General features: G+C 40.9%; 1 long non-coding RNA gene across 1 annotated transcript; it reads right to left on the bottom strand.

Annotated features, from left to right (window-relative positions):
- Positions 1-1,319: 1,319 nt before the first annotated feature.
- Positions 1,320-24,537, bottom strand: LOC150012794 (uncharacterized). The gene is made up of 3 exons (XR_016510779.1): positions 24,340-24,537; positions 10,334-10,464; positions 1,320-1,687 (listed from the first exon to the last, which is right to left on the bottom strand). It is a non-coding gene; the product is annotated as an uncharacterized LOC150012794 (long non-coding RNA).
- Positions 24,538-25,887: the final 1,350 nt, after the last annotated feature.

Here is a 25,887-nt window from a genome sequence, read left to right as displayed (position 1 = left end):
TCTTGTTGGGAAAGCCACATTTATTGAAGTGATTTCTATCAACAACTTAATAATTAGAAAAATTAAGCAGAAGAGGACTTATTCCCTGTAACCAATAAATGTCTTTGCAGTTTATCCCTTCATAGCTGAGCTTAAGTTTTTTTAAAGGAGGAAACCACAAAAAATACCTACTACAATTGTGTTGGAGGCTCTTGAGGCAGACACTATGAGTGGCAGAGCAGGCAGGGCTCTTGTGGGGTTGTGGCTGAATCCAATCCAGGACCAGGGAGTGGGAGGTCACCAGGACTTCTTGCCTTAGAGACATTCATTTCTCTTCTAACTGGATCTGAAGTCTTGCCAGGGTGAAATGAACTTGAATTGCTTCTGGCCTGTTGTTTTAATTTAATTTTTTCCTGCTGTTTGGGAGTGTGGATGGTCTGGGTAGTGCTATCTGTGGAGTGAAGACTTTGTTGTTATTTGAGGATTGTCCTGAGACCCAGATGCATCTCAAGAGGGTCATCCCGCACCCTGCACATGATCACCTTAACCAAAGGGGTTGATGAATCCAGAAGTAGGAAAGGAAAATGTTCACACCCTCTAAGAGGGCTGGGTGAGTGAGGCTATTCAGCCAACTCCAAAGTTTACTGAGCATCTTTTGTATATTATAACTCAGATAAGTATTAGTTGGGTTACAAGTAATGGATAGAAGGTGAAGAGAAAGCCAGGTGGACTCTGATTCCTGAGCCAGGAAGCTCCAAAGTGGACAACAGCTGTGGTGGGAACTAAAGACTTTTTCTAGTTGGGGAATTCTTTGAAATGCACCAGTGGGACCATCCCTTGCTGTTAGCATCCCAAGCTGATGGAAAGGTCATATTTTCTCCCTTCTTTAGCCTCAACTTCAAATCAGTGAGCACTGCTGTACCCACCTGTTCGATTTCAGCACAACACAAAGGCCCCTCCGAAGGACAGGGGCTGGCAGCCACCAGCTCTGTTCCCCAAGCCGTGCTCCCATGAAGGGCTGTGTGCCCAATGGGGGCACTTTTTTTCTCATTCTCACAGAGGTGCCCCGCAGGTCCATAGCTGTGAATTTGACCCACTGAAGTTCCCTACTAGACCAATTACCTAAAGATAGCAGAATAGGAGAGAAAGGAGATAATGACACCTGTCACCTAAGGCAAACAAAAGTGGAGACCGGAATATATTCCTGGACAGGCACGCGCATGCACATGTGCATATACAGGCATTTTGTCCTCTCTGTCTTCTGACTTTATTTTTTATTCGGAACAGTGGCCACGTTTTCATTTTGAGAGAACTATGATAAAAGCCCAAACGTTTACTATCTTATGATAAAAAGTGGAGCTCTCAATGACTGAGTGCTTTTGCACAACGTTATTAAATTCTCAACTTGGCCATTTTTCCAGATCTTGTGGTTTGCCGTGCCTGATACCCTTCCTCCACACCTGGCCTTAAAGGGTCTTCCTGATCAATGAGCCATGCTTCTCCTCCTGAGCAGAGCTGCAGTTCTGAGCAGACCAGACTTTGGGAGATGACTACAGCTAAGCTCCCCAACAGGCGATTCCTGAAGGGTGACATCGGGACTGTCTGCCAGGGCCAGGCACGCCTGGACCCACCACGAGAAGTCTTACTTAGCCTATAGAAAAGTTAAAGGAAGTAGCTCTTCTATTAGTGGGGCTGACATTGCAGGCATCTGGGGAAAGAAGAAGAACAACAACAAAAAAAGTGTTATTAAAATTTCCATCCTTTTTTGAGAAAAATAAAATCTTGCATTAAACACAGCAAACAAAAATAGAAACAGGGCTTTCCTATGGGACATGACACATGGGACAAAAGTGAGGCCTACGATTCTGTTTCAACACAATTAATATCTGCACTAATTACAAATACATTCCTGCCTTCAGGGCTGCTGTTTGGCTGCCCCCAATGGAGGCATCTGACTCCTGCCTTTGTTCCAAGGAGCAAAGGAAGCAAAGACCCAGAGAACCCACCCTTGCCTTCCCCTCTGCTCCTGTGTGCACACTGTCTGGCCCTCCACACGCACACAGAACCCTTTTAGTATTCAGAGGTGCTGACGAAGGCTGGAGCCATCAACACCTGGCGTTTCCAGGGCCAAAAATTCCATCAGACACTCCCTAGCTGGGCTGTCAAGAATGTCACAATTTAGCCGTTTTTGGAAAAGCAAATGGACTATTCGTGAGCATTGCTTCCAGTGACTAACGAGCGTACAATATACATTGGTTGGTACACACATTATGTGTGCACACGCCCACACCTGGGCCCGCAAGCCCACACTCGATGCATCTCAAAGCCCCTGTCAGTTGCACTTTCTCCAGTAACAGAAGTGATTATTCTGATGGGAAATGCAAAAGCAAGCTCTGAAGTGATTTCCTTAGAAATCCGTAAGAAGGGTTTACTGGAACTTTTTTTTAAAGATGAAAACTTTGTTTTCCCTTGAGGGTTTGCTCCAAAAAAAGCAACTCTCACCATATGTTTTCCTGGAAGGAGGAAGGAGGAGAAAACATGTACAATCTGAATGCTGACCACTGTAGCCCTGAATTCCACTGGCGGCTTGTCACCAGGATCCTGGAAAGGCCTTGGCTGGCCAGTCAAGTTGAAGGCTGTTTAGGAAAGTCCTGGGCAGACTCAGTGCCTCATAATTATTGGAGTGGCCAGTAGCTCAATCTATGATCAATATGTATAAGTCTATAAAGAGTTTTTAAGATTTTCTGAGCCAGAGTTTCACACTTTTTAAAGTAAGGTGAAGGTCAGCCTTTGAACAGTGATGTGAACGTGGGAAGTGGCATGGCCCAGGCACCAACACAGGAGAGAGAGCTGTAAAACCATAGAATCAGGACTCAAAGTGACTGTCGGAGGTTTGCCGTTTCACTCCTGGCCTCCTGATGGCATTATCACTAACCTCATTTGGATAGGGCCTTACCTGACCTTCTCTTAAAGTTCTCCAGCAAATAAAATTCTATGGGCTCCCTTGGTAAGTCCCCAGAGGGATTATCATTAATTCATTTATTCATTTAACAAATTTTTATCAAATGCTGACTTTGTGCCTGGCCTTTTACTGAGTTCTGGGGAAACAATAATTAATAAAATATCCAAATCCTTGTCTATGTGGGACTTACATTCTAACTGGGGTGGGGTGGGGTAGGGAGAGTTGGAAAAATGTGAGGATAGAAAAGAAACAACATAGATGAAATGTGTAGTATTTTAGATGGTGAAAATGCTATCATGTGTAATTAAATCTGTAACTGACATTTGCATGAGGCTTCATAATTTCCGTGGGCCAGGACATATATATTCTGTGTGATCTTCACAAGAATAAATGGCCTGGAATATTAAGGAAATGCTTCAGGTCACGTGACTAAAAGTGGCTTTTCTGGAATAAGAATCCAAGTCGTTGGATGCTTAATGTCCTTCCCTTTTATCTAACTTAAGAAACGCGTAAGCAACTCAAATATCTGTCTCTTTTGGGTTCTCAGTGGAGACTGGACAAGAACTGCTTGCTCTTCTACTCCTGGAAGATTCGGAATTCAGGTGGAGAACTGGCAAGGCATCCTGTTTTTCAGTTTGAATACCAGGGTCATTCTATAATAGTGACTCTGTTTTCAAGGCCTGTAAGGGCTGGACAGAAAGAACCACAGAAAGATGGCATCAGAGAAACACCAATACAGGAAGCCAAATCTATCCCCAGTCAAGAATACTGCTGAGGAGGAGGCAAATGTTTGCTCTCCTTCAAACATTTTCAAATGGGACCATGAACGTACAGGCTCTGTCCACAACATGAGGCCGTGACACAGAGTTGACCACCAGAGGGGATTTGAAAGAAGCAACAGACTGTTTACTTTCTTAATATGTTGTGATTCCTGGTACAAGGAAATCAAATTCCCCTTTTATGCCCTTGCTACCTCACCTGTTCTTCTCTGCCATAAACAGGGGGAAAAAAGAGAACCAGATGTCCTAAAATAGTCATCAAAATAATTAAATAATTTCAGTAGCTTTCTTGGAACTCAAGTTGGAAAGAACCATGGACTTTTTTGTTCTTGAGGGGAGGGGGGAGTCACGAGGAAATATGAGTATTTGATGCTGATATTGGCACACCACCTGGTATGGGAAATAAAAGAGTAGGAGTTTTGGAATCAGGCAGAACTGAAGGTGAGTTTCAGCTCTGCACTCACTTAACCTCTGACCTCAGGCTCATTTTTTAAACCTCAAGTCCCTTTTTCACAACCTAGAGATGTTGCCTACCAGCAGGATTGTTTCAAAGAATGAGTAGGATAACCCGGCATCCATGAGCCATGGCAGCAACTCAGTAACTACTATCGATCAGTCACATCATATGTGAATTCAAGTTTCACAAATACAACTATCCGTGCTTGGTAAGGGAAGAGTGCAGGGAGAGGCCAAGTTAAAAATGTGGGCACTTCTAACTTGTTCAAATATCTTGTTCAAACAAAGTAGCTTGAAAATCTTTTTAGTTTATTCACTCTTCCACTCAGTGAACTTGTACTTGAGGGCTCAGCACCTGCTGTTCCCTGACAAATCTCAGTCCACCCCACCCCCAATAGTGCGAACATCTCACCATGCCAAGTAGGACTCTTGAGTTTAAAGTTCAATACATTTCATACCTCATGCACCCTAACTTCAGTCCAGCAATGTCATCAAGGGCTCAACTGAAGAAGCAATGACAGATGGTCATTTGGACACTATGCAATTTCTGTTGTTTGTCCTTAATCCAAAGAAGTGTGAAATAATAATAAAAAAGAGAGACAATGTTCCCTTAACATATTAGCAAAGATCTTTGAAAAAAATGATACTTCTCAGGGTCTGGCAGTACACTCATTGCTGATGGTATAAATGAGTTTTTCTGGAGGACATAGTAATGGGCATAAAAAAGCATAAAAGCGTTGAGAACATTTGATGCCATAATTCAATTTCTAGCAATTTTTCAATGGGGATAATTAAATGGGACCTTGTTGCTTTGTAATGAAGAGAGTTCTTTGCAAAGTAATTTATAAAACCAAAATATTGCAAACAACTTCAGTGCTCAACCATGTGGGACTGTCAAATTGCAGATACTTCTGAACACTACCATGGTCTTACTGCGGCCCTGGCCGGGCTCCAGGAAGCTTCTCCTCAGACGTGTATTCTGAATCCAGTCTGATCCGAGGTGGAATGCACACGTTTGTAAACTGGCACTCCATCACAGCCACAGAATGCCATCTTAGAACTTCTGGATTACATGGAGACAGCTAAAATTTTACTTGAACATTTAGCTAATGTTTCAATATTCACTTGAGAACTTTTGTATTTTAAATTTTAAATTTTGATGGTATAGTGTGGTATCAAAAATCTCAGCAGTGTGCTCCTGTGACACTGTGCTCATCTGTGCGAGCCAAACAGAAGCCAACTGGAAGCAGTGTGGGAGCATGGTGTGTTTTGGCAGCTTTGTCAGTGTTGGGTTCCATAAAAGATGCTAGCTAGCATGTGCAGTGGATCGATGGCAACATCTTTATGGCAGGTTATCATATGAGAAGTGTCTGTACCGTTGGTTCAAATTTCCTTCTTCTAAAGCAGTGATTTGCAACCTTTTTCATTTCATGGCTCATGTAAACTAGGCACTAAAATTTTGCAGCACACCAAGAAATATATTGTACTTTTGTTCATCTGACCAAAAAATAGGTATAATTTTGATTCACTTAAAAATTTGTCAATCTAAAAGAACAGAGGCTGGTGCCCCTGACATAATAGTTAGCTATTACATGTTTTAAAAATTCTTGTGGCACAACCAGTTGAAAATTGCTGCTTTAAATCAATGGTTTTCAGAGTGATTTTTCTCCAGAGGGGACATTAGACAGTGTCTGGAGACATTTTCAGTTATTATAACTGGGGCAGAGGTGTTATTGACATCTACTGGGTAGAGGCCAGGGATGCTGCTAAACATTGTATTGTGCAGACGACAGCCAGCCCCTCACAATTAAAAAAAAAAAATCATTTATTCAAAATGCCCAATAGTACAGACATTGGTAAACTTTGCTCTAAACATCAGTAATCAGTAACCAGCTAAAGTCAAGTATTCTCCTCTCTTCATCTCCTGGATGTGAAGATTTGGTCTGTGGGGTGAAGCAACCCCCAAATCGAAGTTGTATGCACTGCTTTCAGAGGCTTTCTGAACATCTCAGAAGCAGACCTCAGGTTGTTGCCTTCACTTAATGATCTTGATTTCTAATGTTTTTGCATGCCCTCAAGCAAAAATATGTCCTTAAATATTCTATCTAAAGGCGAAGCAATGCAATTGGCTTTTACAAGAACATTATCTTCTGGGAATTTCCACCTGCCCCTCAGATTCCCTTGTACACGTGCCAAGCCCAGCACAGGTCTGGCAGTGGGAACTGACCTTAAAGCAGTTCGAAAATGAGATACTTGCCTTCTCCAAGCCCTTCAGGTGGCTCACTTCTGCAGGCTCCATAAATGAGCAGTGCTGAATCAGCATTATTTTCCACATGGTTCAATTTTAAAATCAAACTTTTTGGCTTTTTTATTGTTCAAGCAGCCTTTGAACACATAATAGCTGCTGTTCCAGTTTCTTGAAACATTTTGTAAAATTACACAATAAGGCAGTTCCAAAATCATGTCTATGTCATGTAGTTTATCTTTGGATGGACAAGAATGATGAAAGGGGCCCAATCACTGGTGATTACAGACAGCAATTTAGTGTCATAATAGCTTTGTCAACACACCACCGAACAGTGCAAACAACCATGTGCGGCTGGTGATTCCTGAATCACTTGTAGCCTTTGCTAAGTTTGGTCCCTTGTCAGAGACAATTGCCCAACACTTTTCTTGATGAACTTCCTATTTTATAAATATTTCCTCAATAAAATTTACTCTGCTGGGGAGAACCAGGGCCTGCTGGCACCAAAGTAAAGATAAAGCTCACTTGACTTCATCATTAATCCACCTAGCCATCAAACTGATGGAAGAAGTTCAAAAGTAGCACATTGAATCACAGAATATAATTCAGGGTAAGAAAGTTCTTAAATATGTTTTCTGGAAGGAACTTCATACTGAATTACTTGAGTAAATTATAGAAGTTCTTTGTCTTCACCTATTGAAAACAGTTTTCAGTAGGGCAACATTTTGACAAGCTTTTTGTTCAAAAGTTTAGTTTCCATAGACCTCAAACCATAGGAAATTGTCTTTTCAAAAAATTTATATAAAGTATGTTATTTTGAAATTTGGTTAGTGAAAATATATGCTTTGGGTCCCTCCTCTATCTGTAGCATTTTCTTCTTTTCTTCATTAATTCTTACTCTTTATTAATCCAAATAAACTTCTTAATCAGGCTATGTAGGTTGTTGTACATTATTTTAGATTTACTTTCCTCCTTAAGAAATTTTGGGGTGATGAAAATAAAACTTTTCCTTAAATTAACCTTTATAGCCCTGACCAGTGTAGTTCACTTGGTTGGTGTTGTACTGTAAAGCAAAAGATCGCTGGTTTGATTCCCCATCAGGACAAGTGCCAGGGTTGCAGCTTTAGTCCCTATAGTTGGGGCGCATACAAGAGGCAACCAGTTAATGTTTCTCTCCCTCACATCAATGTTTTTCTCCCTCTCTTTCTCCCTACCTTTCCCTCTCTCTAAAAATAAATAAATAAATAAAATCTTTTAAAAAGTCATCTTTATAGATAAGAATTCCTAAATAGGATCTTTCCTTAAAAGATTAGCAACTTATGTGAAATTCAATAACCCAAAGTTAAATATTGGGTGAGGCAAAAGTAGGTTTACAGTTGTTCATATGGAAAATAACACAATAATTAATACAAGAATAAACTGTTTCATGTACTCACTATAGATCTATTTTTGCTGCACCCTGTATAGTTCTTAAAATTTGTTTCGTTTAATATTAGTAATACTCCCATGCCAAATAATTCTCTAAATATTAAAATTAGAGTAAATCTGATACTTATTTTTTCCTCATATTGTTGATATTTTTATAAATTATTATCATCTCTAAAAAGAAACAATGTTCTTCATAAGATTACTAGCTAACACAACCTCCTAATACTTGTATTAACCATTTCTCTATTGCCTTATTTTATTATTGGAAAGTTGTATTTCATCATTTAACTCTTGAAATGGTCATTATTCACTGGTATATCAACTGACTGATAGAATTTCAATATATAAAACACATAAAGACATTTTAGTCCTTATTATATCCAGAAACTTACCTAGATCTAAAAGTAAATAATAAGGTATTAATAATCAATTCAAATTATGTCTTACTTTGTTCTTATTCCTATGGTTGTTGTACTGATTAGATATGATGAGAATCTATGGATCCTCACCATTATTGGTCATACCCAAGGAGTGAGGTTGAAGTCAGCATTCAGCTCTTTGGCCTTCCAAAGGCCGAGGCCAGAGTGGAATAGTAGATTTTGGCAAAAATCCAAGGTCAAGCCCCAATGTTGGAGTGTCCCTACATTTTAGTAGAAATTATTATATGTATGTATTTATATTTATATGAGCATAGACACATGTTTAATATACAAATATATCCATAAAATATTTTAAGATAAGGCTGTTTAGGATATGGAAATATGCCTACATTATATTCATCATATAACAATAGCTACAACGCAGTGCTAGAGAACCACCTTAAAATGAATATCAACTAGTGTCTTTTTTCTTTTGCTTTTTTCTGATAGATGTACCAGGAAAAAATGAAAATATCTCCCTTTTCTTCTTCTTGAGGTGGGGCACCTCCTACTGAGGGGGAAATAAAAGTTAAACAGCATTTTAAAAAATGTGACAGGGACCACATGGATCTCTGTTGAGAAGGGTTCAGTCCTATGAAGAAAATGCTAGAAAGAACTTTTGTGCTTTGAGGGTGGAGAGGGCAAAGGTAGGTGGTGGAGAGGGTGGGTTGGCAGGTACCCTAAAACTTTATGAGAGGATGGAAGCCTTACTACCAGCATGATTCCAGGTGGGTGGCTGCCTGGGTGCCTGTGGGGGTGGGTCGCTAAGCCGTGGCTTTGTAACAGCAGCAAGGGCCTTCAGGGCTCAGCAAGTGGTCTGCCGAGAGGACCACTGTGAGAGGCATCCTGATAGCATCTGGGACAGATGCTTACATATGGTGAAGAACTGCTGTCTGGTGACAGTGGCACCTTTAGTTGATAGTAGCATCAGTGATCACCCCGTAACCGGGATCATGCTTGGCCCTTTCCCCAAAGCACAATAGCCCAGGTCCTATGCGAGGCAAAGGGTGGAGCCCCAAAATGACCGATGTTAGCCTTCTCACCAGGCTCAACTAGACTGACATTTGATTTGGAAAAGAAATGTGATGTCTCTTGTACCTAAATGTCATGGGATTGTTAACATTTGACACATGGATATGTGTCAACAGAAATAAAACTGCGCTAGATATACCTCAGAGCTGCAACACTGGTTTCTCTGCGGGGGAGGAGTCAGAAGAGATTTTAATTTAAAAAATTTTCCTACTCTGACTTCTGTTCCAAAATCTCTAGAATGAATTCACATTAATCTTACAATCAGGAAAAGTAATTCTAATAAGCCAGCCCATGATTTAAAAACAAAGAAAATCTATCGTAATCAAAAAATTCAGAATGGCGAGAATGATGTCTTATTGTCTATTGCATTTCTTTGTTCCAGCCAAAAATGATGGCTGCTATTTTTTCTAAGAGGTTTTCATGAGCCAGGCACTGTGCTAAGCACATCATGTTAATTGAATTAATTAACCTTCACAACAATAAGGTGGGTACTATCATTAGCCCCCTTTTAAAACAGTATTGATAAAAATAAATTAGGATCTGAAGAGACAGACATTCAAAGATCCTACAAGTGTTGGTAGACTTCTTCTGTAAGGAACAAGAAAATTAATATTTTAGGTCACTTGGGCCCCAGGGTCTCTGCTGGACTGTAATGCAAAAGCAGTTATAGACAACTTGTAAATGGACGAGTATAACTAGGTTTCAAAGAAATGTTGTTTAGGAAAACTGATGATGGGGTGGAGTTGGCCCACAGGCCATAATTTGATGACCTCTGTTACAGAGGAGGACAATATCAGAAACATAAAACTTTCTGAGTTAATATCTAATTTAATGTAATTCTATTCAGGAATCAAGGATAATGTTTTTTAACCTCTAGGAGGGGAGGCCTTTTTAAGCAAGACAGGAAACCAAAATGTCTTAAGGAAAAAGTTTGACAAATATGACATATAAAAATTAAATATTTTTGTGTGGCCAAAGGCAACACAAAAACATTGACAGAGAGGTGATGGTACCAGAGAAAACACAGTCATACCTCGGTACTCATCGGCTTCAGAACTCATCAAACCCTCGACTCATTGCATTTTGACGAGAAAAAGTGTTTCAGCACTTGATGCTTGCTCTGGACTCGTTGCACGTGCTAGAACTTGTATGAGTCACACTGCCCTGCAAGAGAAAATATTTCATCATTCGGTACTCTTTGGTTTTGGCACTTGTTGTGAGTTCTGGAACACATTAACAGGAGTACCAAGATACCAATGTATTTGAAACACATATGATAGGATATTAATATATCTGATGTTGAGAACATCTAACAAATTATTAACCCACAGAAGTGAGCAATTCACTGAAGTTGCAATAAAAATGAATATCAAACATTTGAAAATATGCCCAACAATGCTAGTAGTTGGGGGAATGTCCTACATAATAAAGAGATCCCATGATTCTCCAATCAGGTTGGCAAAAAATAAAAATAATGATATTATTTAATGCCAGTAAAGGTGTGGGGAGACTATCTCTCATCTGATGCTAGTGGGGTCTAAACTAGTATATACATGGAGAAAATAATCAGTGGTACCTATTAAAATGAAAAAAAAGGAAATTTAAAATAAATTATTTAGAAATTAAGGAAAAGAAAAATACTTGATATTGAAACTTATGATTTATGATCAGACTTGTACACCAAGGAAAATTTATACCCTTCAAACGCTGTTAGTATTTTTTTGAAACAACATCACGTTCTATTTCTATTTTATGTATACCACAGTTAATTTAAGATTGTTTGCTTCATTGTGACATCAGGAGGTTGGCTACTTCCCAGCTTTGATCAAAATGGAGATTTCCTCTCAGACCTGGGACACTTCTGAGTTTTCCTTGACTGACCTCTCAGACCCACTCTGGAGCTCACTCTTTATATAGCCATGTTGGTGGTGCTGGCTCATGGCATTGTTACCAGTTAGAGTCTGTGCTTCTCTATTGGGACTATATCCAAGAGTCAATGTCCAGTCACTTCAGGTCTCAGGAATAGCACTCATATGTGTGAATAACTGTAGAAATACTGGGATAGATAGGGCATTTTATCAAATCAGGGGTCCTAGATAAGTCTAACCTGAAAATTAGGACTCAAAAGACCGTAGGTGAGTGAGAATGGATTTGGAAGTGGGAAAAATGACTATCTAAAGTCTATAAAGCCCTTTGCTCTAGTAATCATGCAACTTCAAGACATAATTTATTATCACAAATAAGTGTAATTTGTATCCTTCCAAATATTAGTGACACCATCTCTGTGACCCCAGGCTAGAAGATGCAAAACAACAAGAACAACAACAACAAAAAAAAAAAATGTGATAAGGCTATGTTATGTCCTCCCACCTCCAAAGATAAACACATATCTGTTGGGCCCTTAGCCCACCCATGTATTCATAGCTGAAAGGCACCTATGATTCTTGCTAATAAATCTCCCATAACCAACTAAATGTGTTATGGGAACTAAATAAACAGAATCCCAGTGTGAACTGGATAGAACTGAGTGAGAAATTGGAATGAGTTTTCTCTTGCCCAGGTGGCTCAGTTGGTTTGAGTGTCTCATACACCAAAATGTTGTGAGTTTGATTCCCTGTTAGGGCATATACCTAGGTTACAGATTTGATCCCTGGTCGTGGCATGTATGGGAGACAACCAATTGATGTTTCTCTCACACATCCATGTCTCTCTCTCTCTCTCTCTCTCCTTGCCACTTATTTTCTCTCTCTTGAAAAAAAAAATTGAGTTTTCTCCACATGACTCTGCCTCTGGAAATGTCACCAGACACAGGTGGTGGGGAAAAGTTATAGGCACAGGTTTGGACAAGCAAATCACACTCTGACTGCTTACCTGAACTTCTTTAATTAATAGGAAAGATGTTCCTTTATATCTGCTTGTCACCCACAATGATCACATTGGTGTTGTGCTTCCACTCCCAGAATTGGGTAAGGAAGTATCAGACTTTGTATAAGGTATTTTAATTTTATTTCTTCTGATAGTTTATGATGATACCCTCAGCATGGAAGTTAGGAGTCCAGTACTGTCCTGAAGTGAGAACTGGGCAAGGCTTTATTTCAGGTGATCCACAGCTCACCTGCTGTTCCTGTCTCTACCTTTCCCTCCAAAGCTGGCCAGTGGTCCTCCACACCTCCTGGCAAGGACAGACCCTTCAAGCTGCTAGTTCCGCAGTGTCATGGGAGGGTGCCAAGTTGGGGATGACATACAAAATCACTTTTCTGGGGGCCCAAGTTTCAAGAAAAAAATAATCATCATTGAAGCATCACAACATGAGGTTCGTTTGGGTCACTCATGTCCCAGGGCATGTCCAAAGATGTCCCTTTGAGTGCCCTGGAGTGGCTTCCCTCCTCCCAGAGATGGTCTGCAGCAGGCACTGTGTGGTGTGGTGTTTCAGATTCCATCAGAAATCTAAAACTTGTAAACACACTGGCAGCAGTCGGCCGAGGGATGTGAGAAACTCGCAAATGAACAACAAATGCAGGGAGAGAAAGGACAGACCAAATGGACTGATGTTTTTCTGCAACTATGGAGGGGCTTAAATCCACTGGTCTCAAACCATATGGCACACTGAACATGAGCCGGGAGAGGCTGGGAGGTACTTGGCGGCAGACCATGGAAACATAAACGCAAGGCATTTTGTTTCCTTGTGTGTGCTTTTTTCCCTTTAAATATTTACTTTCTGTGTTTTGCCAGGACACAGTTTCCATCCCATATGCAGAACAGGCTGTTTTTGCAAATGGGGGCAGGGGTAGGCAGGGGACAGCTTGGCTCAGGAGACCTGAAATAAGATATTGATTCTGTCAGATCCAGGTTGCTGGCTTTCCTTCCCAGGGTGAGGGTGAGCAAAACCCTGCTACAATCTTCATGACTAGGTTTGGCGGCTCCTGTAAGAAGGGTGCTCCCTTTGCAGGAGTCCAGACCCACACTCATATGGTTAGATGGGCACCCACAGGGAGAAGGCTGGCTGGCTTGGGGAAAAGACATGCTTTGCTGGGCTGGTGCTAGGTGGTCTCTGCCTGTTGGTCTGAGGCTGTGGGTGGGCAGAAACGTGCAAGGGAACCACACTGGCAGAAAACAGTCTCTGGCTTGGAGGCTGCTGATGGGGCATCTTTCACAACCGGGAAGAAGGGTGGCAAGGGGGGTGGGTGGGCAAAGGGAGAGTAGCTGGAAGAGAGAATGAGGGGTGGCAAATTCCCAAGTGAAATAGAAATGTACCATATAAAAATAAATAAATTAGTCCTGGGCCATGAGCCATGTTTGAACCAAAATAATGTAAGCAATCAAATGCTTACTGTCTCTGATTCACTCAGGCTTCCCAACACATTACTTAACAGAAAATGGAAGGGTTTGTAATAAAAGAGTGCAATAGTTGTACAATGTGGGCCACGTGGTTAGAAGGAGGCTGTGAGCTGAAAAATTCAGACATCCTATCTAAAAATACACAGCCCTGGCATGCTTTCATTGGTTATGAGGGCTGAGGGCTGTGCAAAACGTTCTTATGCTCCCAGGAGATCTCTGAGGGATTCCATCTGTTCTACACTCAACCAGAAGAGAAGTAGGTGTTAGAGGCACCAGGCTAAATACTGAAGCAAAAGGGAAGATGGGAAAGCAGACGTTCCTCAGTGAGCCCATGGAAATAAGACACCTGGCAGAAAGATGGAGAGTAGTATACATTTGTGAAACCACCCAGAGACACTGATATTATTGTCCTTATTTTCTAGTGCAGTGCTTCTCAGGCTGTGTACATAAAAATCCACACAGATTGTTGGTTCACTCCCAGACATCCCAGTGCAGTAAGTCTGGGTGGGACCCGAGGATCCACACTCCTGAGACGCTCTCACGCTGTTCATTCATAGACCACACCTCCAGGTTCTACTCTTCTCAATGAGCTTAAGTGACAAGGACCATTGTTTGACCTGGATTCTAGATCCAGATTTCCCATCAATACAGTGATGCTGACTTCCGGCCAAGATGGAGGCATAGACAGACACGCTGCATCTCCCTCCACAACTAAAAAGGAATATAATTACCTCAAAACTAGAAACAACCAAAAGTTCCAGAAAATCAAACTACACAGAAGTCCAACAAACAAAGATATAAAGAAGAAATACTCATCCACACAGGAGTGACAGCTCTACCTAAGACACAGAGGCAAACACACACAGGAGACTTCCAGCCAAGATGAAGGCCTAGAGTGACACGCTCCATCTCCCTCCAAAACTAAGAAGGAATACAATACCACAAAACCAGAAAAAACCAGAAGTTCCAGAAAATAAATGGAAGTCCCGCATATGGAGTTATAAAGAAGTGGTGGCTCATCCAGAAAGGTAGGAGAGACAAAGCTGGGGTGGAGAGGTCAAGCTGTGCTGGCAGTGGCAGCAGCAGTGACAGTGGTGGAATGGCGGTAAGCACAGACACCTGTATTTAAGGGGAGGCGAGAAGTGCCTGGGGAGCAGCCCCAATTGCAGACCAGACCTGGCAGCTTGCAATTCCAGTGCCAGGGAAGGCAGACCCCCATTGCCTTGGACTGTGAGGCCCGGAGGGGGTGGGGACAGAAGAGGAGGCTCCCGGTTTTTTAGCAGAGAGTGAACGGTAGGAATCTATCTTGGACCCCCACTCCCACAGAAAATGCCACAGCATGATGAGAAGGGCCACCCTGTTGTGATGAGTACACAGGGCTCTGCCCCCTACAGCATAGGAGGTGTGACAGCCCCACCCAGGAAGCAAAGGTAAACACAAAACTGTCAGGATGGCACAGATCATGATAGAGATCCCAGTGACGCAGCTGACCAGACAACAAATATCTAATCTAACGAAGAAGCAGATAGGAAATGTTTCTGAGGCACAGTTCAGAGCTTTGGTTATAAAACTACTTACAGACCTAACAGCAGATCTTAAACAAGATGGAATGAAGGCTAGTCCTGCTGAAATGAACAAAAACACATACGAAACCAGTGGTGAGGGAAAGAAAACCAGGGATCAAATCAACAAATCAAAACATAGGAACAAATAGTCAACCAGTGCAGAAAAAGGAAATGAAAAGTGAGGAGAATGAGGAGAGGCTCAGAAACCTATGTGACAGCTACAAGCGCGCCAACATCCGAATCACAGGGTTGCCAGAAGGTGAAGAAGAAGAACTAGAAATTGAGAAATTATGTGAAAAAATAATGAAGCAGAACTTTCCAAACTTGGGGAAGGAAATAGACTTATAGGTCCAGGAAGCACAGAGAGTTCCAGAAAAACTGGACCCAGGGAGAACAACACCAAGACACATTATAATCAAAATGTCAAAAATTAAGGATAAAGAGAGAATCTTAAAAGCAGCAAGGGAGAAGAAGAGAATTACATACAAAGGGGTCCCAATAAGACTATCAGTTGATTTCTCAGAAGAAACTGCAGTCAAAAAGGGACTGGCAAGAAATATTCAAAGTAATGAAAAGCAAAAACCTACAACCACGATTACTCTATCCAGTGAAGCTGTCATTCAGAATAGAAGGGCAGAGAAAATGCTTCCAGGACAAAGTAAAACCTGAAGGAATTAATCAGATCCAAACCACTGTTATATGAAATGTTAAAGGGACTTGTTTAGGAGAAAGAGGATCAAAACTCTGAACATTAAAATGAAAACTGTATCACAACAACCAACAACAGAAGCTAGGGAATCAAAACAAAGGCAAACTAAGTAGGCAATGAGAGTGGGAAAAGAACTATAGGTATGGGGAACTTATTGGGGGGAGGTCAGCGGGGAGGGGGAAGGGAGGGAGGTGATGCAGGAATTAAGAAGCATAGTAGGAGGGAGTGGAGCAGACAGGAAGATGTTGAGAGGAACTATATGCACAACCAATGGGCGTGGACTAAGCGGGGAGACAACTGGAGGGAGAGGGTCACTGGGTGGAGGGGAACAAAGGGAAAAGAAATTGGGACAACTGTAACAGTATAATCAATAAAGCATATTAAAAATTGTTTTTAAAATACAAAAAAAGAAAAAAACTGTGATGCTTCTTATTTCTTGCACACTGTCTTTGCTGGTCCTGGGACCCACATCAGCTGAGCCTGGACTTATCCTCAGAATCCTTCCTGACACAGTTCTCTAGGCTGCCACCAAAAAGCAACCAGAGTTGGTGTGAAAATAAACCTACTTGTCATCTTCGAGTTGGTAAATGAGCAATGGTCTGAAAGCCAGGGAACCTCAATCTAATCATGACCGGACTATTAACTAGATTTAGACGTCACCAGATGAGATGCTAAACTTCACTGCACTTCAGTTTCCTTCCCTGTAAAGTGAGAGGGCTAGATTGGGTCAACGGTTCTCAATCAGGAGGATTCTATGAATCATGTGTTAGCCAGCACAGGCTGCCATAACAAAATGACACAGACTGGGTGGCTTAAACAACAGGAATGTATTTTTCACAGTTCTGGAGACTGGCAGTCCAAGATCAAGGTGCTGGCTGATTGAGTTCCTGCTGAGAACCCTCTTCCTGGCTTGCAGATGTCTGCCTTTGTGCTGTGTCAGTTCTGGAGGCTAGAACTCAAGAATCAACATGTTAGCAGGTTTGGTTTATCCTGAGGCCTCTAAGCCTGGCTTACAGATGGTCACCTTATCACTGTGTCCTCACATGGAAGTTTATGTGTGCATGTGTATGTCTGGTGCCTCTTTTTATAAGGGCACTAATCTCACCCTCATGATCTCATCTAAACCTGATTACCTCCCAAAGACCCCAACTTTAAACACCACTACATTGGGGTTTAGGGTTTTAACATGTGAATTGGATGTGTGTGTGGGGGGCACAACACAGTCCATAGCACAGATGGTTAGTTTGTTTTAAAACACCGTTTCCCATGTGTGTCCTTATTCTAGAGGCTGTGAATTAGTCTGTGTGAAGTGGGACCCAGGAATAGAGTTTTAGCAGGCACTCGACTTGATTCTTAGCCTCAGTAAGGCTTCAAAAGCTCTGGATGGGTTACTCACAGAGCTCTTCGATTCCCAAGGAGTGAGGTGGGGGTCCTCCCCAGTTGCAAAAGCCACTTGGTCACCTCTCTACATAAGCACTTCACCCACCTCACATGTAACTGCTAATGCTAGATGGAGAGCCTGACTTCTTAATATGCAGATCTCTCACCCACCACCCCTTCTAGGGTCATGCATACAGTAGGCACATAATCTATGTTTATTGAGGGCCTTGACCAGAACCCCCTCTAATTTCAAAGTCTTTCAAATGTGTAAATCATCTTTGAAGAGCTCTCAAAGGGGTTATCTGACATTGTTTAAGGAAAAGGCTGTACAGCTGCCTTTGCTTTTACTGCCCAGGAAACTTAAACAACGGCAAGTACATTTACATTTCCCTCTCTCCCAAAGCAGTGGAAAGCAAAACAGCTTGAGTTGTGACTAGAAAATGGATATACACAGGCACAAAGAACAGACCCACTTCTCTTAGTCCTCTGGCCAGCTGCTTCCTTCTTTCATTCTCTGCTGACTACAAGGCTGATGGTGAAAGCAAATGAAGGCGATAACTAAAGCTTCATCAGGACAATATAACCCAAGAGAAAATGGGGAGACTTTTCTACATTCCTTTAGTCTCATGAGGAATAACAAAGCAAGGAAAGGGGAAGGAGTGTGGTGTTTTCTCTGTTAAAATTGGGACTACGAGGAAGTAGGCAGTGATACAAAGTAGTTGAACTCATATATAGCAAATTAAAAACCCTTCCTGAAAAATCACAAGATATCACCACACACATATGAGAACAGTTAAAATGAAAAATACTGACAATACCAAATGCTGGTGATGATGCAGGGAAATTGGATCTCTTTTAGACATTGCTGATGGGGATGTAAAATGGTATAGCCATTCTGGAAAACTGTTTAGTAGCAGTTTCTTATAAAACAAAACATACCATATGGCCCAGCCATCACACTCCTGGGCATTTATCCCACAGAAATTAAAATTTATGTCCGCATAAAAACAGGTACAGGAATGTTCACATTAGCATTATTTGTAATAACCTCAAATTGTAAACGCCCAAATGTCTTTCAGTGAATGTAATGTTATACAAACTGGAACATCCATGCTTTGGAATTGCACTCAGCAATAAAAAGTCACTACTGATACATACAAAAACTGGGATGGACCTCAAGGGAACAATGTTGATGAAAAAAGACAATCTTAAAATGTGTCATACTGCATGGTCCCATTTATACAACATTTTAAAAATGAGGAAATCAGAGATGGAGAAGAGATTAGTGGTTGGCAGGGTTTAGGGATGGGGCATAAGGGAGGGAATGGGTTTGGCTATAAAGAGGTAGCATTAAGGATTCTGGGTGTGGACCTGCTCTGTGTCTTGATTATCATGGTGGTCACATGAATCTACTCATATGATAAAAGCTCACAGAACCACACACACATGTACACAAATGCATGTAAGACTGCTGAAATATGAATAAGATCTAAAATTGTACTCAAGTCAATTTCTTGGTTTTGATATTGCATTATAGATAGGTAATATGTACCATTGGGGGAAACTGGCTGAAAGGTACATGGGACTTCTGTACTATTTTGTACGCGTAATTATTTAAATATAAAAAGTAAAAAAAAAAAAAGTCCTGAAGAGAAAAATAAATAACTAACGGGATGCATTTTCTCATACTGGAAGTTATTATAATTTCAAGAAAAACAATTTCTTTCTCTTGGTTTCTTCAACACAAATATTATTATTAGTTACCTTAAAAGACAAACATTATTTAGAATAGAGACCCCAGAAATAAACCTTTCCATATATGGCCAAATGACTTTCAGCAAGGGGGCCAAGGTCATTCAGTCGGGGAAAGGATGGTCTTTTCGACAAATGGTGCTAGGAGAAGAAAATATTCAGATGCAAGGAATAAAGTTGGACACTTACCTTACACCATATGTAAACAGTAGCTCAAAATGGATCAAAGATATAAATATAAGAGCTAAAGCTATAAAACTCTTAGAAGAAAACATAAGAGGGAAACTTCATGATATTAGATTTGGTAATGACTTTTGAGATATGACACCAAAACCAAGGACAATATTAGAAAAACAGAGCAATTGAACTTCATCAAAATTAAAGTTTTGTGCATCAAAGGTCAACATCGACAGTGTGAAAAGACAACTCACTGAATAGAAGATAATATTTGCAAATTATAAACCTAATAAGAAGTTAATATCCAGAATCTATAAAGAACTTCCACAACTCAACAACAAAAAGCACAGTTTTAAAAAATGGGCAAAGGACTTGAATAGACATTTCTCTAAAGAAAATATACAAATGGCCAGAAAGCTCATGAAAAGATACTGAGCATCACTAATTATTAGGAAAATGCAAATCAAAACCACAATGAGAAATCACCTCACACCCACTAGGATGATTAAAAAAAGTGTTGAGACTTCTGGCCAAGATGGAGGCTTAGACTGACACGCTCAGTCTCCCTCTACAACTAAGAAGGAATACAACTGCCTCAAAACAGAAGATATCTATAAATTCCAGAAAATAAAACTAAGTGGAAGCCCAACGTATGAAGTTATAAACCAGCGGTGCTCATCTGGATAGGTAGGAGGGGCGAGATCAGAGTGGGGACAGACGGGTCGGGCTTAGCTGTCCGCAGCAGCAGCGGGAATAGTGGCAGGACTGCGAGAAACACCAGGGGAGCAATCCCGGCTGCAGTCAAGATCTGGCAGCTCGCGATTCCAACACTGGGGAAGGCAGACCCCCCATTGCCTTGGATGGCAAAGCTGTGGGAAAGGAGCCTCTCAGTCTCTCGGTGGAGAGTAATGGCAGAAATCCATCTTGGACCCCCACCCCTACATAAAGGGCCGCAGAGCGGCAAAAAAGGTTGCTGATCGCCTCTGGTCGCCTATTGCTGCCGGTCACCAATTGCTGCTGGCCACCCGGCAGTGATGAGTGCATGGGGCTCTGCTCCCTATAGCCTGCCAGGGAAGAAAGCTAAGCACAAATCTGTTAAAATGAAGCCGACAACGATTGAAATCCCGGTGACGCAGCTCACCAGGCAGCAGATGTGAGACCTGACAGAGGAACAAATAAAAAACCTTTCAGAGGTTCAGTTCAGAGTTATAGTTATAAGGTGGCTTACAGAATTATCAAAAGATTTGGAGCAAGACAGGGAAGAAACAAAAACTACTCATACTGAATGGAATGAAAACACATGCGAGACAAGTGGTGAGGAAATAAAATCTAAAGATCAAATCAACAAACCAGAACATAGGGAAGGAACAAACAGTCAACCAGTGCAGAAAGTGGAAACAAAAAGTGAGAAAAATGAGGAGAAGATCAGAAACCTCTGGGACAGCTATAAGTGATCGAATATTCAGATAATAGGATTGCCAGGGGCGAAGAAGAAGAACTAGAAATTGAGAAATTATGTGAAAAAATAATGAAGCAGAACTTTCCGAATTTGGGGAAGGAAATAGACTTACAGGTCCAGGAAGCACAGAGAGTCCCAGAAAAACTGGACCCAGGGAGAACCACTCCAAGGCACATTTTAATCAAATTGTCAAAAATTAAAGATAAAGAGAGAATCTTAAAGCAGCAAGAGAGAAAAAAAGAATCATGTACAAATGGGTCCCAATTAGACTATCAGCAGATTTCTCAAAAGAGACCCTGCAGGCAAGAAGGGACTGGCAAGAAATATTCAAAGGAATGAAAATCAAGAACCTACAGCCACAAATACTCTAACCAGCGAAACTGTCATTCAGAATAGAAGGGCAGACAAAGTGCTTCCAGGAAAAAATAAAACTGAAGGAGTTCATTAGATCCAAACCACTATTATATGAGATGTTAAAAGGACTGGTTTAGAAGAAGGGGGATCAAAACTATGAACATTAAAATGAAAACTGCCTCACAACAACCAACAACAGAAGCTAGGGAATTGAAATAAAGGCAAACTAAATAGGCAATGAGAGTGGAAAAAGAACTATAGGTATGGGGAACATATTAGGGGGAGGTCAGCAGGGAGGGGGAAGAGGGAAAGGGAGGGAGTTGATACAGGAATTAAGAAGCATAGTAGGAGGGAATGGAGTAGACAGGAAGAAGTTGAGAAGAACTATATGCACAACCAATGGACATGGACTAAAAGTAGGGGACAACTGGAGGGAGGGGGGCCACTGGGTGGAGGGGAGCAGAGGGAAAAGAAATTGGGACAACTGTAACAGCATAATCAATCAAACATATTTAAAAAAATAAAAATAAAAAACAAAATAAAAAAAGTGTTGATGAGGATGTGGAGAGATTGGAACACTTGGTCATCACTGGTAAGAATGTAAAATGGTTTAGCCACTGTAGAAAATGGTATGGTGAGTCCTCAAAAAATTAAACATAGAATTATCATATGATACAGCAAATTTACTTCTAAGTATATACACAAAAAGAATTGGAAGCAAGGATCTGAGGAGATATTTGTACACTATTCTTCATAGCAGCATTATTCACAAATAGCCAAAAGATGGAAACAAGCCAAATGTCCAGTGATGGGTAAATGGAAAAACAGAATGTGGTCTATTCATACAATAAAATATTACTCAGCCTTAAAAAAGAAGGAAATTTTGACACATGCTACAACATGGATGAAACTTGAAGACATTATGCTAATAAGCCAGATACAAAAGGACAAATATTATATGATCCCACTTATGTGAGGTACCTAGAATAGTCAAACTCATAGAGAAAGAACAGTGTTTACCTGAGGCTAGTGTGGGAAAATTGGGAGTTACTGTTTAATGGGTATCAAGTTTCGATTTTGGATGATGAAAAATTCTGGAGCTGAATGGGTAATTGTTTCCCAACAGTGTGAATATACCTAATGACTCTTAACTGTATATTTAAAAATTGTTAAAATTCTACATCTTATGTTATAGTAATGTTACTACCATTTTAAAGAAAAGTATTACTAGGTTCACACGCACACAAAAAACAAACATTGTCAATTTTCCCCCCTCATTCCCAATATTATTTCTTTCAATTCCTAAGAAGAGTCTGTTTTACTATGGGTTCAAGTAAAATCATACCAGGATTTATAAAAAACTGAAATGGTGGCAAGCAATAAGAAAAGTTAAAACTCCCAGCTTGGCATTTGGACCATTGTGCATGTCAACTCAAAGTTACTATTCGTGTTGTAGTTAACTTCTACTCCCCCAAGGAACTCAGTCTCATGAGGCTGAATGTTCTGAATGCAACGTACTCTTTCCAGTTCACACCCTTAGTCCTTTTTAGAAGCACCTCTATTCTCTCTTCTTCTCTGCCCGTGCAAATGTTATCCTTCCTCCAGACCAAGCTCAAATTCCACCTTCTCCATGACAGGTCATTCAGTGATTTCTCTCCTTTTTCTACTCATCTGTTACACTTCTTGTTCACAGCTATTTTTTGGTATCTGCATTTTAAATTTAGATTTATAGGTGCAAACTTCATATTCTTCCCATTTTTGTGTGAGATCCTCAAAGTACAAACCAAATCATTAATTTCTTTTCACCACCAAAACAGAGTGGATACTTGGTAAAATTTTGGACCGATTGAAAAGATGTTTTTATCCGTTTCTCAGTACAAGTCTGAAACATTTGAAAAAAATTTTTAAAAGAGGGAACTTAATGAATAAAGACCCAGTCTGTAAAAGACAGAGAAATATTAAAAGTTCAGATATAGAAGGACTTCCTAATTTCTGGGAGTAGTGTAGGAAATGCTAGGAGAGATGCAGCTCTTTATGAAATGACTGACTGCTAGAACTACAGGAAGTCCTAGTGAGCATCTACTCCCATGTCCATATCACATAGAACAATAAACAAATGCCCAGAAAGTTGAAGACATTGACCTAGAACACACAGATGGTGCAGAGCTAGGACTAGAATCCATGTCTTCTAAGTTACTGCTTTTTCTTTTTACTTACTACAGCTGCCTGATGGAATTACTTTATTTATGTGTGAGATACATGGTATGTAGAAATGGTAAGTGTCAATTATAATTTTCTACCTGTGGATGAAACACATTAAATTAATAGTAAAAATAATCTTGCATGTTCAAATTGGCAGGTCTATGGGTGTGTTTCTGCTGGATGAGCAGAGATGTAGATGACTGTTTGTGGTGTGAAAATAAACAAAGAACACCCAAAGAGAACAAACAAAGGCTATTTCCTCGGGGCTTGCCCTAGCAAGGGAGTCAGCCCATTGCTGTATTAGGCAGAGACTCAAAGGCAGGCAGAAGAGTCGAAAAGCTTTATGGTAGAAAAAAGGGGACCACTTTAGACATACGCTGTTTGGAGGCTGTGAACCTGAGGAAGAACTAGAAGGAAGAGCATCCTATATTATTAGTTAGGGGTGGACATCTGGCTCTCTGTTGTTGGTTTGAAGCTGGATGCAAGGACAAAACTAGTGAAGCTGTCATTTATTAATCAAGTCCTGGCTGTTTGGGGCCAACTGTTACACAGGTTATTGTTTGGCTTCCTGGACCAATTGCTGGAGAGAGAGTTCTGTTTTCCTGCAAGCCTCATGAACAGTAGTCTGACTTCCTAGGCTGGTGACTGTAGTCAATGTGTTTGTTTCCTGGGTGGTTGATGGAGATTGTGGGTGGGAATTCTATTTTTATATACAGTCTGGCCATTCAATCTCTCAGTGTTTATATTTAGGGTCATGGTCTACTTATTGCTCTCTGAATAAGCATCACAGCCTTTCCCAGGCTGAAATGAAGAGGCACATTCAGGAATCAAGTATGTGCTCATGCTTCTTTTTCACAGGTCCTGTGCTATATCTCTCCCATGACCCCATAAGTTTTCCTTAAAACACTACTATTCTTAATACTCTGCTTTAAAAATGTGCACTAACTCTGAGTTAAATCTGTCCTCAGGTCCTTTATAACTCACATCTGCCACAATCATCAAATCAAATTTTTCCTCCCCAACTTCACTCAGGCAGGAAACCTCACCTGCACAAGCACTCCCATGCTATCCCTACTTCCCTGCCCTGCCCCAGGGCTTCCTACCTCCTGGAATGCCTTCTGCTCTCTTCTCCAAGTCCTGCCCATAGTTCATGTTTCAGTCCAGGAGCCACCACATATTCTGGACCTGAAGGGAGGACACACCTTCCTCACTCGTGGTTGTGCATCAGAGGCTCACCTGGGGAAGCTGGTTTAAAATGCAGGTCCTGGGTTCCCCTCAGACATTCTGATCTACTAGTTCTAGGTAGGCTGGCTAAGTCATATTTGAACTTTCAGGGAACAAAGGGAAAGAATGCTTTTATTAAAAAGTAAACACACTTTCCGACATAGAAGTTGGAGAGTGTGTGTGTGTACATATTAAATATTAGGGAAAAATTGTGAAGGACTTAGAATTGGACCAAAAAGATAAATGGTTGTCTTCAATGAAAAACTAGGCGTTCTCTGATAAATTCTTCCTGTTTATTTGACTGTATGGGGTCTCTGCTCCTTTCACTGTTTTTGAGCTTTAGATAATAGATAGCAATGCAAATGAATTTTGCATGTGGGCGGAGATCCCACTGGCCTTCATCCCTCCGCTTGTGTCTCAGTTCAGTACTCTTGATGGTTTATATGTAGGTCTACTCTTTGAGTTCTTTTGTGAACCCAAAAGATCTTACATTTTATGGGTTTTCTCATTAATTAATGTTAAATAAAATCCTTGGCATGTGTTTATTTTATAGTTCTATGAGAGTCAGGTATTACCTTTCTAAAAAATCCTCTTTCTCTCACACATGCACATACATGTACATATACAGGCCCTACTTGTGGGCATCGATCCTAAGTAAAGTTTAGTTTGATGAGAAAAATAGATTGGGAACTGCTCAAAGGCCAAGCTATGCAACTGGAATGTTATTAGGTAATTAGTCTTTAAAACAGTCATTTAAAATCTGGGCATTGAGTGAGAGAGAAGAGGTAGCATCACTTTTTGCTTTTCCCATACACCTGTGGGAACTTCCCTCTGGAAATATCATGGTGCCATACAAGATAGAGCTTGGTAAGCATCAGGTGGTCTGACTCCCAGTACAGCACCAATGCTACTGGTTCCTCTTAGTGCAGTCACAAAATATCTTGACTCTTTCAGCTGCAGGAAGCCAGGAGGATTTTGTGTCAGGAATGCTTCCCACCTGGTTCTCATGTGACCAGGCAGCTGGAGCCGCTTAACCATCCTGAGGCCAGCGGCACACCTACCAAGCCATGTGCATGCTGATGAACACCCACCTCTCCTGGCTCAGAGCTGCTTCATTCTGTTTCTGGTCCTTGTTTTAAACTCATTAGGAAACAGGTCCAGGTGCTTCCTGCACCTTTTGCCTTTTAATTTTCCACAGACAAAGACTCTTTCCTTGAACAAACTTTAGTTAGACTCCTCAGTGAGGCCTCATCTTTAGGCCCTGTCTTTAGCAGCCTCATGCAGTTAGTTGTAGCAAGAATTCTGTCTGCTAAGTCATTTTAGTGAGACTTGCACCACCTTCGATATCAGATCACTCTTGAATCTGATCATGTTGGCCTGCCTTCAGAAAAATCTTAACTTGGTTTAGCAAGAATCCCTACTTGATA

This window comes from Furipterus horrens, unplaced genomic scaffold, assembly GCF_987537825.1.
Source record: "Furipterus horrens unplaced genomic scaffold, mFurHor1.1.pri manual_scaffold_4, whole genome shotgun sequence".
Taxonomy (NCBI): Eukaryota; Metazoa; Chordata; class Mammalia; order Chiroptera; family Furipteridae; genus Furipterus; species Furipterus horrens.
This window is presented reverse-complemented; position numbering and strand designations above follow the sequence as displayed.